The 14,374-nt window shown below is 34.4% G+C and overlaps 1 long non-coding RNA gene across 3 annotated transcripts in view; it reads left to right on the top strand.

The window, feature by feature from the left end:
- Positions 1–4,559: 4,559 nt before the first annotated feature.
- Positions 4,560–14,374, top strand: part of LOC123548456 (uncharacterized) — a 62,195-nt gene continuing 52,380 nt past the window's right edge. For all 3 annotated transcript variants that reach the window (XR_008371454.1, XR_008371453.1, XR_008371455.1), the window contains exons 1-2: positions 4,560–4,968; positions 6,160–6,265. This is a non-coding gene — a long non-coding RNA (uncharacterized LOC123548456). The remainder of the gene's footprint in view (positions 4,969–6,159; positions 6,266–14,374) is intronic.

The following is a 14,374-nucleotide window of genomic DNA, read 5'->3' as shown; positions in this document are numbered from 1 at the left end:
AGCCGGCTGGATGGCTTCCTCACATGAAGAATTCAACGCCCCGAGTGAGGCTCGAACTCACATCGATGAGGGGCAAGTGAATTGCGACTTTAGCAACTCGGCCACGGAGGCCCCCGAACAATCTTCTGGTTGAGTCGTCCATATGGCTATAAAGAAGAACTAAAACTGGCAGTTGTCACATGCGGCAGAGGGGAGTGGCTCTGTGGATGTAGAAAGCTGTTGCAGCTTTGTTCTGCAAAGTCACCCGTTGGGGTCACGACCATGACTTCTAATATGACACCAGTACTGTTGTTTTTTTTCCAGGAAGCGCACTCTGGGGTGGTTCAAATAATCTTGAATCTTTCATTACAAGCGAGTAAATTAGTATAAAATAATTTACTAAAGTCATACTACACGCCTGGTAAAGTACAGAGCTACCTTAAAATCAGCTTACTGGTAAACAACACCACGACCACAAATTAAGAATGAATTAGCAAACTTAAAGTTCTCTGTAAAGTTAAATCATATCTACATCGCCTACCATTCCCCGATTTTTGATATCCGATACACTGCTTGTAAAAATGCTAAAAATATTATGACACTCCCCTTTGTTGATGTTCTTTTATCGCGACGTGCAGTTTACCGTATACCTCCAAAAGAGGTAGCTCTGTAGTTTACCAGGCGTGTACTAACCACATACAGTTTGTGGCCTTGGATAAACTTTACAATTTGTCTAAACACCCGGTCAAACATTGTTCATTTCTGATTTTGTAAACTATTGAAAGGAGACAGAAAAACTGAACTCCCAGGCCACACGTTGTAGAAAATCTGGTGACAACTTGATGTAGAAAATCTGGTGACCACGTGCGCACAATAGCAGTTGAGAGTGTAACACTTAAAGAAATACAAGTTGCAGATTTTAGTCATACGAAGATGATATTTAAAAGAAATAATTCTCGAATAAAGCTGCTGCTTTTGACACTTTTCTGTTTTAATCAGGAGAGTAAACGTGTGTTAACAGAGAGATCTCACTTTCACGTTCTGTTAAAACAACGCGCGTTTCACATATTACGGCCCCAAAACGAATAATTCTAAGGGAAATGGCGGCCAAAGTGATAAAACAACGCCGACATCCCAGCAAATTTAATGGGAATTTAATGACGTTGATGGACAATATATCCATTTATTAGTTTGTACACGTTTTATACTAGAATAGTGTTCGCGCATGTTCATTTCGTTTATACGACAAATTTAGAATCCATCGAGATATGTTGGTACTCTCGCTGTACTGTGCTTGGGTTCGGGGTTCTGCAGGTGTTATAAAAAAAGCATGCGTTATCCCGAATTGATGGACATATCCAGCTGTTCACGAAAATTTTGTTTGACGAAATATGCATCCGTCTAACTTTACTTAAATTGTGCGGTTCCTACGATCCGTAAGGATGTGTATACCTCAAGCATCGACACTCAAAGGTCATATGATAACAAAAGAAAAGAGAATTTATAGATATCAGAAAATTGTCAGGAAATTATTGCTATATTTCTTAAGAAGACTTTGGTGTTCGTTTGGACAATCGTGACTCTTTATTGAATCCTAAATCGCGATGCACGATGGTACGATGACGAAAACGCGATGGTGCGATGGTGAAACCGCGATGGCACGATGATGAAATCGCGATGTTGCGATGGTACGATGTACGATGGTGAAATGTCGATGTAATATCGCGTTTTTATCATCGTACCATCGCGTTTTCACCATCGTACCACCTTATTTTCATCATCGTATCAGTGGCTCCAGACCAGAAAGACATGTTATATCCTACCCCAATGCATATACTATAAGAACACTGCTTTTCTTTCTGGTCTGGTGCCAGTGGTTTTAACTATGAATCTTATAGTCGCACTTTTGTGAAATAAAGGGTATTTCGTTGGTTAAAAGATACATTAATGAGGTAAAATAAATGACATTTTACGACTGCATTACTAGGTTTTATTGTAATTTTATTATTTAACATAGAAGTCTTTAAATAAATGAATAAATAAATAAATAAAATTGGGATATATGCCGTCTGAATGTGTTTAGTCGGACTTTTCAGACTGTTAATTAAATTACTCTACCTACTCGGTCACAATATGATATCATTCAGATGTTTTATGCATATATAATAGAAGGATTAGCGCCTATTGTTGCAGTGAACACTCTTTGGGCACACATATTGACTTAAATTGTGTTTTCACCTGGGCAGGTGTATAGCTATTTATGCATTCACAAACTATTATCTGCTACGCGAATTGTGACTGGGCCCGTGTGTCTACACTCAGTCATTATGTAAGCTTAGCACATACATTCTTCAGTCAGAATTCGAATTGTCATAACTTACCAACGTAATTTTTATATAACTACTAAGCAGAATTCAAATGTGAAAAATGCATGTTTCATTTGCTAAAAAGTCGATGCAATGCCGTATTTTCTTTCATCATACTGTCATCGTCTGTCCCAAGTGTTTGTTCTACCGTATCCCGACTATTTTATCTCTGTTTATTCATTACACCTCATCTGTTTTCTCACTGTATTCCCTCAGTTCCATTTTATTCCGTGACAACCTTCATAATAACAAGGTTCTAGCATTATACCCATTCTGTTTCTTCATCACAGGATATGAATTATTTTAATAATACAGACCCCGTATGTTTACTTATTATAATCATCAGTTCATCATTATATCTCCGATATGTTCTGCCATTTCGCCTATTTATATGATATGCAGATTGTTTTTGTTTTGTTTTTTTCTTTTTTTGTGTTGCAGCAATTTTGGCCAAAGGTCGGTACCCGGATGCTGCCGGTAGAACATCAGAATTATAGTGAAAGCCCAATGGGGATAATAAGAACAGAGTTACCTCTGGTTATCTCCACAGAGGGCGCTGGTGAAATAAAGGGTAAACATTATCCCGCCTGACCTTAGATTTACTATAGAATGTAGTAGAGATTCTGCATAATAAACACTAATTAATTTGTAATTTCCTAGGTATTTGACCTTAAACACTAATTAATTTGCAATTTCCTTGGTATTTGACCCAGAACTAAATAAAATCTTAGAAAATAGTCAAATAAATACTTAAATACATGTATTTAAAGGATTTTTGAGTAGTTCATAGATGAAACGAATAAAAATTTGATTATGGTTCAGTATTGTTGTGTACCACTATGTAAGGGTTATGGAGGAATTCATTTTCCAAAAGAACAACATTTAAAGGATTTATGGAGAGTAGCAGTAAAAATAGCAGATCCTTGGAATAAGACAAAACTGTGGCAAACTAGTAAACACGATATTGTTTCAAAATATTAAGATCTTGAACTTACCAAAAACAAAACTTAATGAAGGATTACATTTGTGTACTTCAACATAATTAATTTCCGTAGATGTATTGTTGGTAAACTTGCATAACTATTATTTTGTGCAGAAATACCAAAAAATATGAACTATTGATGCTGGACTGTTATATATTTATTTCAACTACAAACAATTATTTATCAAATGCATAATAGCTTTTTATAGACTGAACATCATATTGTACTGCAAATGTCTACATTAATCATCATCAATGTTATTTCACAAATGTTCAGCTGTATATTTCCACAGATACATTTTGTAGAACAGTTCTAGCTTTGGTAAAATACTGTGTTTACAGTACTCATGACCTAGTTCAACTTTTTGTACAAACATATCCTTGAATGTATACACAATGAAATAGCAATATATATACATCTGTCACTGTATCTGATAATAGTAGTTTGAAGTTTTCTTTAGCTCCATTTTTTCGTCCGTATAATCCAAGTATGGAAAAAAAATTCAAGGTTGGATAATTGCCTCTTTCCCAGCATATGGACATTTCACCTCAACTATTGTTTGTTCACTGATGACTCCGTCGGGTGTTGCAGCCAGATAAGGACTTTCTCTACATGTGAATAAACCGCAGTTGTTGACACTATATCCCGTATGCTTTTCAAATTTCTAATTGCTGTTTTTTTCATATTGCTTCCCAATTTAGGGAAGTGGATCCTATGGTCTGCTTGCAGTTGATGAAACCCTTCAGTGGATCAGTCTGAATCCTGAGGTTCTGGTAGGAGAATAGGTTCATCCCTGAAGTCTTGATTTCTGTCATATGCTTCAAGTCTGAAAGTAAGAAAAAGACAGACACCATAAATTCCTCAAACAAGTTATAGTGCTAGCATAAGTCATTAACCTGTAAAATGTTATTCAAAGGGCTACTCTCCAGTATTATTGCTTTATATAAGCAACACTAAATCTACAAATAATGAGATGCAATAAAGGTTAATACTATTTGTCTGAGAATTATTTAATTATAACAACATAAAACTATACCTTGTTAACAAATCTTCTTTTCTGCCTTTGATTGATGCCCCTCTTTTTATTAATTCTCTCTGTAATTGTATAACTTTCCGTCCAAAAAATTTTGATTTCCTCTAAGAATCCATTTGAGATAAGAATCTGGGTCAGCATTGTTTACCCCTTATTTTACTAGCGCCACCTAGCGAGTAGCTGGCTTATTATCCCCATTGTTTACTTTGTTACTTTTCCCAGTAGATCCTACTGGCCTGGACTTTTTTATTCAATTTTCTTTACAAATGTAGAGAATAGGCTCTAAATTTACAAACGGAATACCAAGGATTAACCTGAGTTTACAAGTTGGGTACTTCATACCAGACAACATAGTAACTTTTCAAAAACTGGCTTAATTAGAAAAATGCAAAGTGTTCAGTCGTATCACTACACTACACTACACTACACTACACTGCATGTTCGGTTGAATTGTTATCCTCGTGTAGCAGGTAACGCCTAGTGAAATTGTGTAGTATGCTGCTCGGAGCGCAAACCACGTGACATTTGTTGCGCGAGTGAACTCGTGTTCATTCAGTGGGCAGTAGTTGGAGGACAAAGAACGAAGACGAAGATTAGTAGGAGGAAGGTAAATAAATTTAGGAAGGAGATATTTAATTAAAGTTTTGCTTTTTAGACTTTTATGTTTTAATATTTTGCAATAAGTAAGTCTTTTTTTCAGTTAAAACTGTGGTCTTGATGTGTTAGGCTAGAACCAGTTTCCTGTAAAATCCTTTTTTTGTTTACTAGGTTTGAATCAAGATTTCAAGAATCAGGCAGTATCCCTTAAAGCCATTGCCTGCATTAAGAATAATGTTGGGTCCTGTTTCCACTAAATATTCGTTGATATGATATGGTCGGTAGATCTTTATTGGGAACATACTGTTTTTGCCCAGTCCTATTGCAGTAAGCTAAGCTGGTCTTCAAAATGGATGTTAGTTATATGTACATTTTATTACGTTTTGTTTGGATTAAAGCATTGACAAGCATTAGCAATCCTTTTTAAATGTGTCGGAATCCTATCTCGAAGGTTATGGTCACACTTTGTGGATCAAAGTGCATTGATATATGCATTGAGCAGTGTTCATATTTTTGGCATAAATTCTTTTTGAACGTTAAGGTCACACTTGGAAGTCATGTAAGGTCTAGTCTGGGAAAAGAGCAGTCTTTTTAGATGGATGTAATATTTAAGTCTTGGAGTGTTAGGGCAAAAAATAATTGACTTCACATTGTTGGCCGTTTAAAAAGTTGGCTTGAAAATTCTAGTTTTCCTCTAGGATACCCCAGTATTTGTACACCTTTTACATCCGTTTATCATTTTTTAAATATCTTGATTTGTTAATTAATATGAAAATTACATGTTCAATGAAATTTAGAATATTTGAAAAAAGTTAGAGGGTAAAGATAATGTACAGAGTTCTGGTTCTTGCAAATTCCATTTCTTTCCATCACCATCTGTTAATATATTCAGTGTAATTGTGTTCTGTATGTAGAAAACTCAGTGTCTGTCCACTTAGCTCAATACTGGTAGAGACAGATCTGTGGATTGTAGGGCCGTTGTGTCTGAAATCATTCGTCCTCCACCTCTGATTCATGCGGGGAAGTTGGCAGTTACTTGTGGAGAACATGTTTGTACTGGTACAGAATCCAGGAACGCTGGTAAGATTAACTGCCAGCTTTTACATAACTGTTGAAAAATGGCGTTAAACCCCAAACAAGCAAACAAAACTCAGTATACATGCAGTATTAAATTTAAGCCATTTTATATTAACAACTGCAGATATGAGAATACTTCTATTCCAATGGCTGTGAGCATGAAATAATGTGGCTTTGTGATGAAGACCTCTTCCATGAATCGATCAACCACATGTATATCTTTAATTAAAGTAAGTATTGTGCAACAGTTATTTAAACAGGATTGGCTAAATCAATAGTTGCTCTTTTTCAACAAAGCTTTTTTTAATGTCAGTATTTTCAAATAGCCCAGACTGCATGTCTTGTACATCAAGTCGATATAGCACCAGTCATAATTTTTCAGGATTTCATTTCCTAAATATCTGCTTAATCAATATTGCAATGGAAGATGTGTGTCTTTTCAAAAGGACCCTCTAGTTTAGTTATGTTTTGATAAGGAAAAAAGATGTTTTTAAATTCTGCTTAAATTTTCTTGTTCGTGAGGTGACATCACATGACGGATTTCATAATTCTGGCTGATACTTTGGCAAAATTATGTATCTTTATAACTTGAAAATTTTTGTGAAAGTAGTAATGCTTTAGCATGACATCTTTTTAGATAACCAGCAGTGGACAGCTTCACAAAAATGGTCAACTCTTACTTCAGCACTTTTTAAACTTCCATAAAGCTTTTCAGAATACTTATTGGCAAAATAACTTTGCTACACATTGTTGAATTTTGCTCTAGAGTTAATTACCCTTTAATTAATTAGAATTGAGCATCCACTCCTTAATTGTTTTCTTTGAACTGTAAAACCTCTACCAACTTCTATGACAAGCCAGTCTCTAGAGTTATAGCCAATGAATCACTTGAACAAGTGACAACTGGATATGTCCACTCAGACAGTACAAAGTACAGGTTTATTTACCTCAACTGAGGTAATAGAGGACAGGCCTCCTTATTATATGAATTCTTAGGTTTCTATTAACAGCCAGTATTTTCAGAGTTGTTGCCCTTGAATTTCTGTAAATGCAGGAAGTTGTGTCTGCACTCCAGAACTGGTGGTATATTTTTTTTTATATTATGTCTTATTTATTTTTGCAAAATCTAGGTCAACATCAATGAATAAGCCAGTTAAAGATAAGTTACTACAGAGTTATGGCCCTTGAATCTTTACTCAAACCTGATCTCTAAAGGTATCATCATTGAATGTTACAGCCAAAATTTCTATAATTGATTAAATAAATACAAAGGTCAAAATGAATATGTTATATATATGGTGACTGGTTTAAGTATCGAGAATAGCATGGAGAATTCCATCTTGGGTAGCTCCAGAAAAGGTCTTTTATATATCTTTCACCAAGTACTGAATCCCGGCTTGCTTTTCTAAATTTACCGACTTTTAACATATTTTTTATGGCCCTTGAATCTTTACTCAAACCTGATCTCTAAAGGTATCATCATTGAATGTTACAGCCAAAATTTCTATAATTGATTAAATAAATACAAAGGTCAAAATGAATATGTTATATATATGGTGACTGGTTTAAGTATCGAGAATAGCATGGAGAATTCCATCTTGGGTAGCTCCAGAAAAGGTCTTTTATATATCTTTCACCAAGTACTGAATCCCGGCTTGCTTTTCTAAATTTACCGACTTTTAACATATTTTTTTCTTTAACGCTTTAAAACCTTTTGCTGCATTCATTTATTTCTCTGATCTTTGACTAGGAACTTTCAGTTGAGAAGGTGGCATGCATTCCTTCCTTGCACATGTCACCTCCCTCCCTTGCACTGCACTTTGCATGTTTGCTGCTTTCTCATTGGAAAGATTTCAAGTTAAAGTATTGGAGAAATAAGTGTGTCTAAATTAAAGTATTTGTCTATCTTGTCACATTTACATTTAGTCAGCAAGCAGCTATATTTAGTACATGGTGCTAACTAGTCCACCATTTGCTGCCCAGAATAATCAGCAGTAAGGGAAGCATCAAATACTTAATCATTACCCCACCACTCACCATCTATTTCATTTAAGGTCATCTTTAAAGCAAACATTTGTCTTATTGTCTGTAGGAAAAGACAAATTGGAAAATACTGTAAATTTCATATATTTTAATAATTGATCAAAACGGTCTTTAAATGTTTTTTTTTGTATATGATGGTGTTGTAACTTGTTATTCTGAAAGATAATGACAGGTTCAGACAGAGAGATAAATAAAACTGGCTCCTTTTTCATTGTAAAATACCCAGTTATCTTTGCTGTTAATATATGGTTAAATAAAACAAGGAAAAACTGGCTTATTCTTTGTGGTTAAATGCTTGACTAAGGCAGAAAATACTGCATGGCTATATGCTTTGTTAAATTGATAAATTCAGAGGAATGGCTGCTAATGATTATTCTTAAATTAGTTACATCTGGCAAAATTGTTACTCTTTAAGTGTGCATGTGAAATGATTTCTAATAAGACAGTCACGATAGCTGACAATTCCTGGGCATTGTGTTAAAAATTATCAGAATTCTGGAATTATGTTATTGCCCAAAATAGAAAAGTTTATTTTTTCATCATATTTTGGCCAGAATTAACAGATCTGTTGTTTTTTTCATGATAAATCATTGTTCAGGCATTTTTATACTGAGACAGCATGGCAGAAATTTTGTCTGATTCCAAAAAAATACTGGCTGTCCTTTAAAATTAATTGAATGATTAAGGAAGAGGTACTGGTTATGATTTGTTAAATGTTTTTATGACTGAACAGGACAGAAACACTGATTGCTTTTTCTGTTTAAGACAAAGAGATGTAGGAATATTACCAATTAAGACACAAAGATAATGGTTACCTGTTATTGTAATGCACTTGTATTTAGATACTGGCTACATATCTTAAGTATCAACTTAATTACAGAATAACAGAAATGTTTGGCTACTGAACTTCCATAATTACAGTATAATGTAGGAAACTCGTCATGATATTTATATTAGTGATATTTCATGAAGTACAATAAAACAGCCACTGGGTTCTAAACTTGATACTTTTATTATAAAATTTTAGTCATAAACCACATTAAGGAGAAAAATTTAAGACAGGTTTCAGTTAGCAATCAAAATCACATTTTTAAAATGTCAGTCACTGGTAGAAGGAAGGTGCCAGCCACTGTGTTAGGGAAGGTCACTGGTGTCAGTCACTGTAACAGTGTTGACTGTAGTTGTTGTCTCATCATTATTAAGTGAGAAATATTCTGTTTGATTAGGTTGAATAAAGTATAAAGTGGTTATGAGGTGCAGACATTGATTCTGTTATAAGTTTAATGCAATCATTTTAGTATTTAAAGAAAGGTGTCTGCAAATATGCTTTATGGCCAACACTTACATACAGTTGAAGATTACTACCTTATCATTACTTTATTTGTCAACTCCATTATAGATAGCCAATTAAACCAAATCAAGCAGAGGCCAGGTATTATAATTATAGCTTAAGATTGAAAGCTGTTACTGCATTAAGAAATAATCTGATAGGGATATGGTAGGTTAAGGCAAAGACATATTGGCTACAGGTTTCAAGAGACTACCATATCAGTGCATCTTGAGAGTTGTATTTTTGGACTATATCAGTGGATAGGGATGATAAGGTAGTATAAAGTGTTTTTCTGCCACTGTTAGTGTGAAAGAGTACTGCATGATAGTGTTTAAGTCAGCCCTCAAAATAACAAGTTTATAAGTACTACCATATCATAAAATGTGTGCATCAGTTGTAGCCAGGCCATTAACTTGGTTTAGTGAAAATCCACGCATCAAAATCTGAGGGTTGCTGGTTATAATGTTTTTGTTGCATTTGTAGGACATTGAGTTTTTCCTATCAGTTTTTTGTTTGTGTATGATTTCAGTATTCTACCTGAACATTCTGTTAAGTCATAGCACACTGACAGTGTGTTTTGTTTTGGCTATTCACACTTTCTGTTCAAAATTAAGATATTCATCAGTCAAAGAATCTCAGGGAGAACACTGAATTTCATTAGTAGGACTGTGGTACTGGTGATAAAAGCCAAATACAAAATGGCTACTGGTTAAAATTTAAACTAAACTACTTCTTGCATATTTAATAACTTAGTGATTAAATCCTGTAACTGTTAGGGATATGGTAGAAAAAGGCAAAAGTTCAATTCTGGCTACTGGGTTTTCATGAAAACTACCATATCGGCACATTTTAAGGGCAATTTTAACTTCCATCATAATATTTTTGGACTAAATTTCAGTGATAAAGATGATATGGTAGAATGTAGGAAGATCTTCAGCCATTCACTTCTTTCTGAAGTTGTATAATTCAAATATTGGCATTGCAAGATAAAGAGCATAATATTCAATTACTCAAATGGCTTCACCTGTAAATTTAAATCAAAGACTGAATTTGATGAAGGGAACTTTACCTCAAAACTTCTACTATCAAGAAAGTATTGCAACAGTATTTACTTGTAAAAAGTTAGGCATTGGGTTGCTGGCTAGATTCACATCAGAAATATTGTAATATTGAATATTTAAAAAGTTTAACAATGTAACATTCTCTTTTGAATTTGGCATTACTAACTGACTCATTAATTTGTATTCTTGAAAAAAACAAGAAATGGAAGCCAGTCAGTTTTTCAAAGAACAAAATTTAATGTTGAAGTCTCTATTCTACTCGCTTGTTTTTCTGCCCTTACTGCTAGATGCCTGAAGCCAACTGTCCAGTTCTGCTGCCGAGGTGGACATTCAACCAAGCTTATAGGCTTCCCCGTACTTCTCACAGAAATAGCTGTCCTGTTGTTCTTTGAGTGGGATCTCAACCCAGTTAACTGGCAAAACTGCTGTCTTGTGGAATTCCACCAAGCCAGCTCTCTCTCAGCTGCTGAGGAGGATATTCCACAAGCCAGCAAACTTCCATACTGTCCTATAATTCTGTCCAAATTAGCTTGGAGAAATATTCTACCAAGCCAGCTTGTCCCAAACAGCTATTGGGGAGGAATTTTACCAAGCCAGCTCTCTCTCAGCTGTCGAGGATATTCCACAAGCCATCCAACTTCCATACACCTGTCCTATAATGAACAATAATGCTGTTCAAATTAGCTGTTAAAATGGCTTCAAAAGGAGAAATTCTACCAAGCCAGCTTGTTCCAAAGAAATTGGGGAGAAATTCTACCGAGACGGCTGTCCTTTACAGCTATAGGGGAGAAATTCTACCAAGTCGCTGTCCTTTGCAGCTATCAGGGAGGAATTCTACCAAGCCAGCTGTCCCTTACAGCTATTGGGGAGGAATTCCACCAAGCCACCTGTCTCTTACAGTTATCTGGGAAGAGTTCCACCAAGACACCTGTCCCATACAGCTATTGAGGAGGAAATCCTCCAAGTGACTTGTCCTATACAGCTGTTGGGAAGGAATTCCACCAAGCCAGCTTTCTGTTACTGTTGCTGTGAGGATAGATAAACAGTGATAAAATGGGAGAAAAATATTTTGCTTAACTACTATCAGACAATTTTTCATTTGATTTCACACTAAATTCATATCAGGAGTCAGTTAGTAAGAAGTTTATTTTATGTTTTTTTGAGCTTGAACATTAATAGAAGCTCAAACAGCAACAAGTTACCAAAAAAGTATTTTTTCCAGATTTTGAGTCAGTTAGTTGATATGCTAAATTATTATATTTTTGGATAAGCACAAAAATAGAAAATTATATAAATAGCATTTTTATCAGCAAGTCATTTATAGTACATAATTATTTAGTTCTGTATAGTAATTGGCATAATAACTTTATTTAATAATTGGAAAAAAAAATGTAATAAGTGATCATTTCATTCTAACAGATTGTAGCATTTCTGTAGTATAAGCTAATCCAGCAACCTGTAGCCTAAAAGTTGAACCTACTTAAAATGTCCAAAACAGTTGAATTTTTTTCAAGAAGCACCTTACCCTCAGACAATCTGATCCAATGATTTTTCCGTCATACTACTATACTGTCTGCACATCTGTTTAGGGCTGGCAACATTTTAGCAGCTAAGTTTTTAAGTTATTTTTCAAAGACCAAGTCTTTGTATTAAGCAGCTATGAAGGGTTGAATATTTAGTACAAATATGTTTGGTTGTGGTCTTCCTACAGATTTTTAAAATTTGTTTTGTGTGTTTGAGCTGTGTGCTTGTGTTTCTTATTTTGACTGCTGACGAGACACTTCTGCCAGATTCTCTTGCATCATTGACTGTACTGTTTTATAATGTCTCACTTGACAGTCCCAAGACACTACATTATCATAATAATAGTGTAACTGTAACTTACAGTATAGTTGAATGTTAATTGAAAATAGTTACTAAAATAATGTTGTAATATTTAGTGCAATGGATGTAATAATACTATGTTAAATGAATCACCATGTATAATGAAGTGAAGGAATGAACAGTGAATGAATGGTGAATTAATTATTTTGTAAAATTGTGTGAGTGAATATTGAATTCAAAAGGTTTAAGTAAACTGCATTTTGAAACAATATGACTGGACTGTAAAACTCTGGATTTTGTAAAGCAGTGGCAGGGTTAGGTTATTTTGTTAAAGACAGTGGCATGGTATATTACTGATATTTTGTTTTACAAAGTGGCAAGAACTTTAGTGTATTTAATTAGTAATATTCAGTGGTAAGGTTAATGTTAAATATAATGTATCACACAGTGGCAACTGAAGGTCTTTTTTAAGTGGATTTAATTTATAATAGTTTGCAAAATACAGCAGAACTGCACAAAACTTCAGTAATTCAAGTTTTTTGATGAAGTATATAGCCACACAAAGGTAAAATAGGATTAAGTAAAATTATTCAAGTAAAACAGTGGCAAAAACCTGATATTTCATTATAGTATAGTATGGTTGTGCAGTAGCTTATTTTTCTGTATTCATAGTGAAAGTTCTGTTACTCTCTTGAGCTGATTTCAAATCATTTACATAATCAGCCTGGTTGAATTTAGATCAGTTTTACTTTTAAGTAAGAACATAAGTTAAAGCCTATAGAGAAGTACATTTTGAAATATAGTACGGTACTTGTGGCCAGTATCAAGCTGAGCATTTAATTATCAAAAGTTAGATTTGTAAGACAAATCACAAGTTAGCTTTTTAGCTCATCAGATTTTTTGAAAAAAAAATGAGTTATTGTCATCACTTGATTGGCGTCGGCGTCGGCGTTGCCTGGTTAAGTTTTATGTTTAGGTCAGCTTTTCTCCTAAACTATCAAAGCTATTGCTTTGAAACTTAGAACACTTGTTCACCATCATAAGCTGACCCTGTACAGCAAGACACATAACTCCATCCTGCTTTTTGCAAGATTTATGGCCCCTTTTGTACTTAAAAATATTAGATTTCTTGGTTAAGTTTTATGTTTAGGTCAATTTTTCTCCTAAACTATCAAAGCTATTGCTTCAAGAATTGCAACACTTGTTCACCATCATAAGCTGACCCTGTACATCAGGAAACATAACTCCATCCTGCTTTTTGCAAGAATTATTGCCCTTTTTGGACTTAGAAAATCAGTTTTCTTGGTTAAGTTTTATGTTTAGGTCAGCTTTTCTCCTAAACTATCAAAGCTATTGCTTTAAAACTTGCAACACTTGTTCACCATATCATAAGCTGACTTTGTACAGCAAGAAACATAACTCCATCCTGCTTTTTTGCAAGATTTATGGCCCCTTTTGGACTTAGAAAATATCAGATTTCTTGGTTAAGTTTTGTGTTTAGGTCAACGTTTTCTCTTAAACTATCAAAGCTATTGCTTTGAAACTTGCAACACTTGTTCACCATCATAAGCTGACCCAGTACATCAAGAAACATAATTCCATCCTGCATTTTGCAATAATTATTGCCCCTTTTGGACTTAGAAAATCAGTTTTCTTGGTTGAGTATTATGTTTAAGTCAGCTTTTCTCATAAACTATCAAAGCTCTAGCTTTAAAACTTGCAACAGTTTTTCACCATCATAAGCGGATGCTGTACATCAAGAAACATAACTCTATCCTGCTTTTTGCAAGAATGATGGCCCTTTTTAGACTTAGTTAATCATGGGTAGGACAATATTTCTATTATACAAAAAAAATCAGATGAGTGTCAACACCCGCAAGGCGGTGCTCTTGTTTGTTTAGGCTTCGGGTTACCATCCATATTTGATAAGTATAACTTTTGAATTAGTCTTTTTTGCCATCTTAATTGTGCAGGTAAAGGTACAAAGTATTCAGCTGAAATGATAGCAATCATAATAGTTATGGAGATTTTTGAACTTAAATATTTGCTGCATTTAACTTTGTGATGTTTAAAGTTTATAT

The sequence above is a fragment of the Mercenaria mercenaria genome, chromosome 6 (assembly GCF_021730395.1).
Source record: "Mercenaria mercenaria strain notata chromosome 6, MADL_Memer_1, whole genome shotgun sequence".
Classification (NCBI taxonomy): domain Eukaryota; kingdom Metazoa; phylum Mollusca; class Bivalvia; order Venerida; family Veneridae; genus Mercenaria; species Mercenaria mercenaria.
Note: the sequence above shows the minus strand (reverse complement) of the source record. Positions and strands in the feature narration are given on the sequence as shown.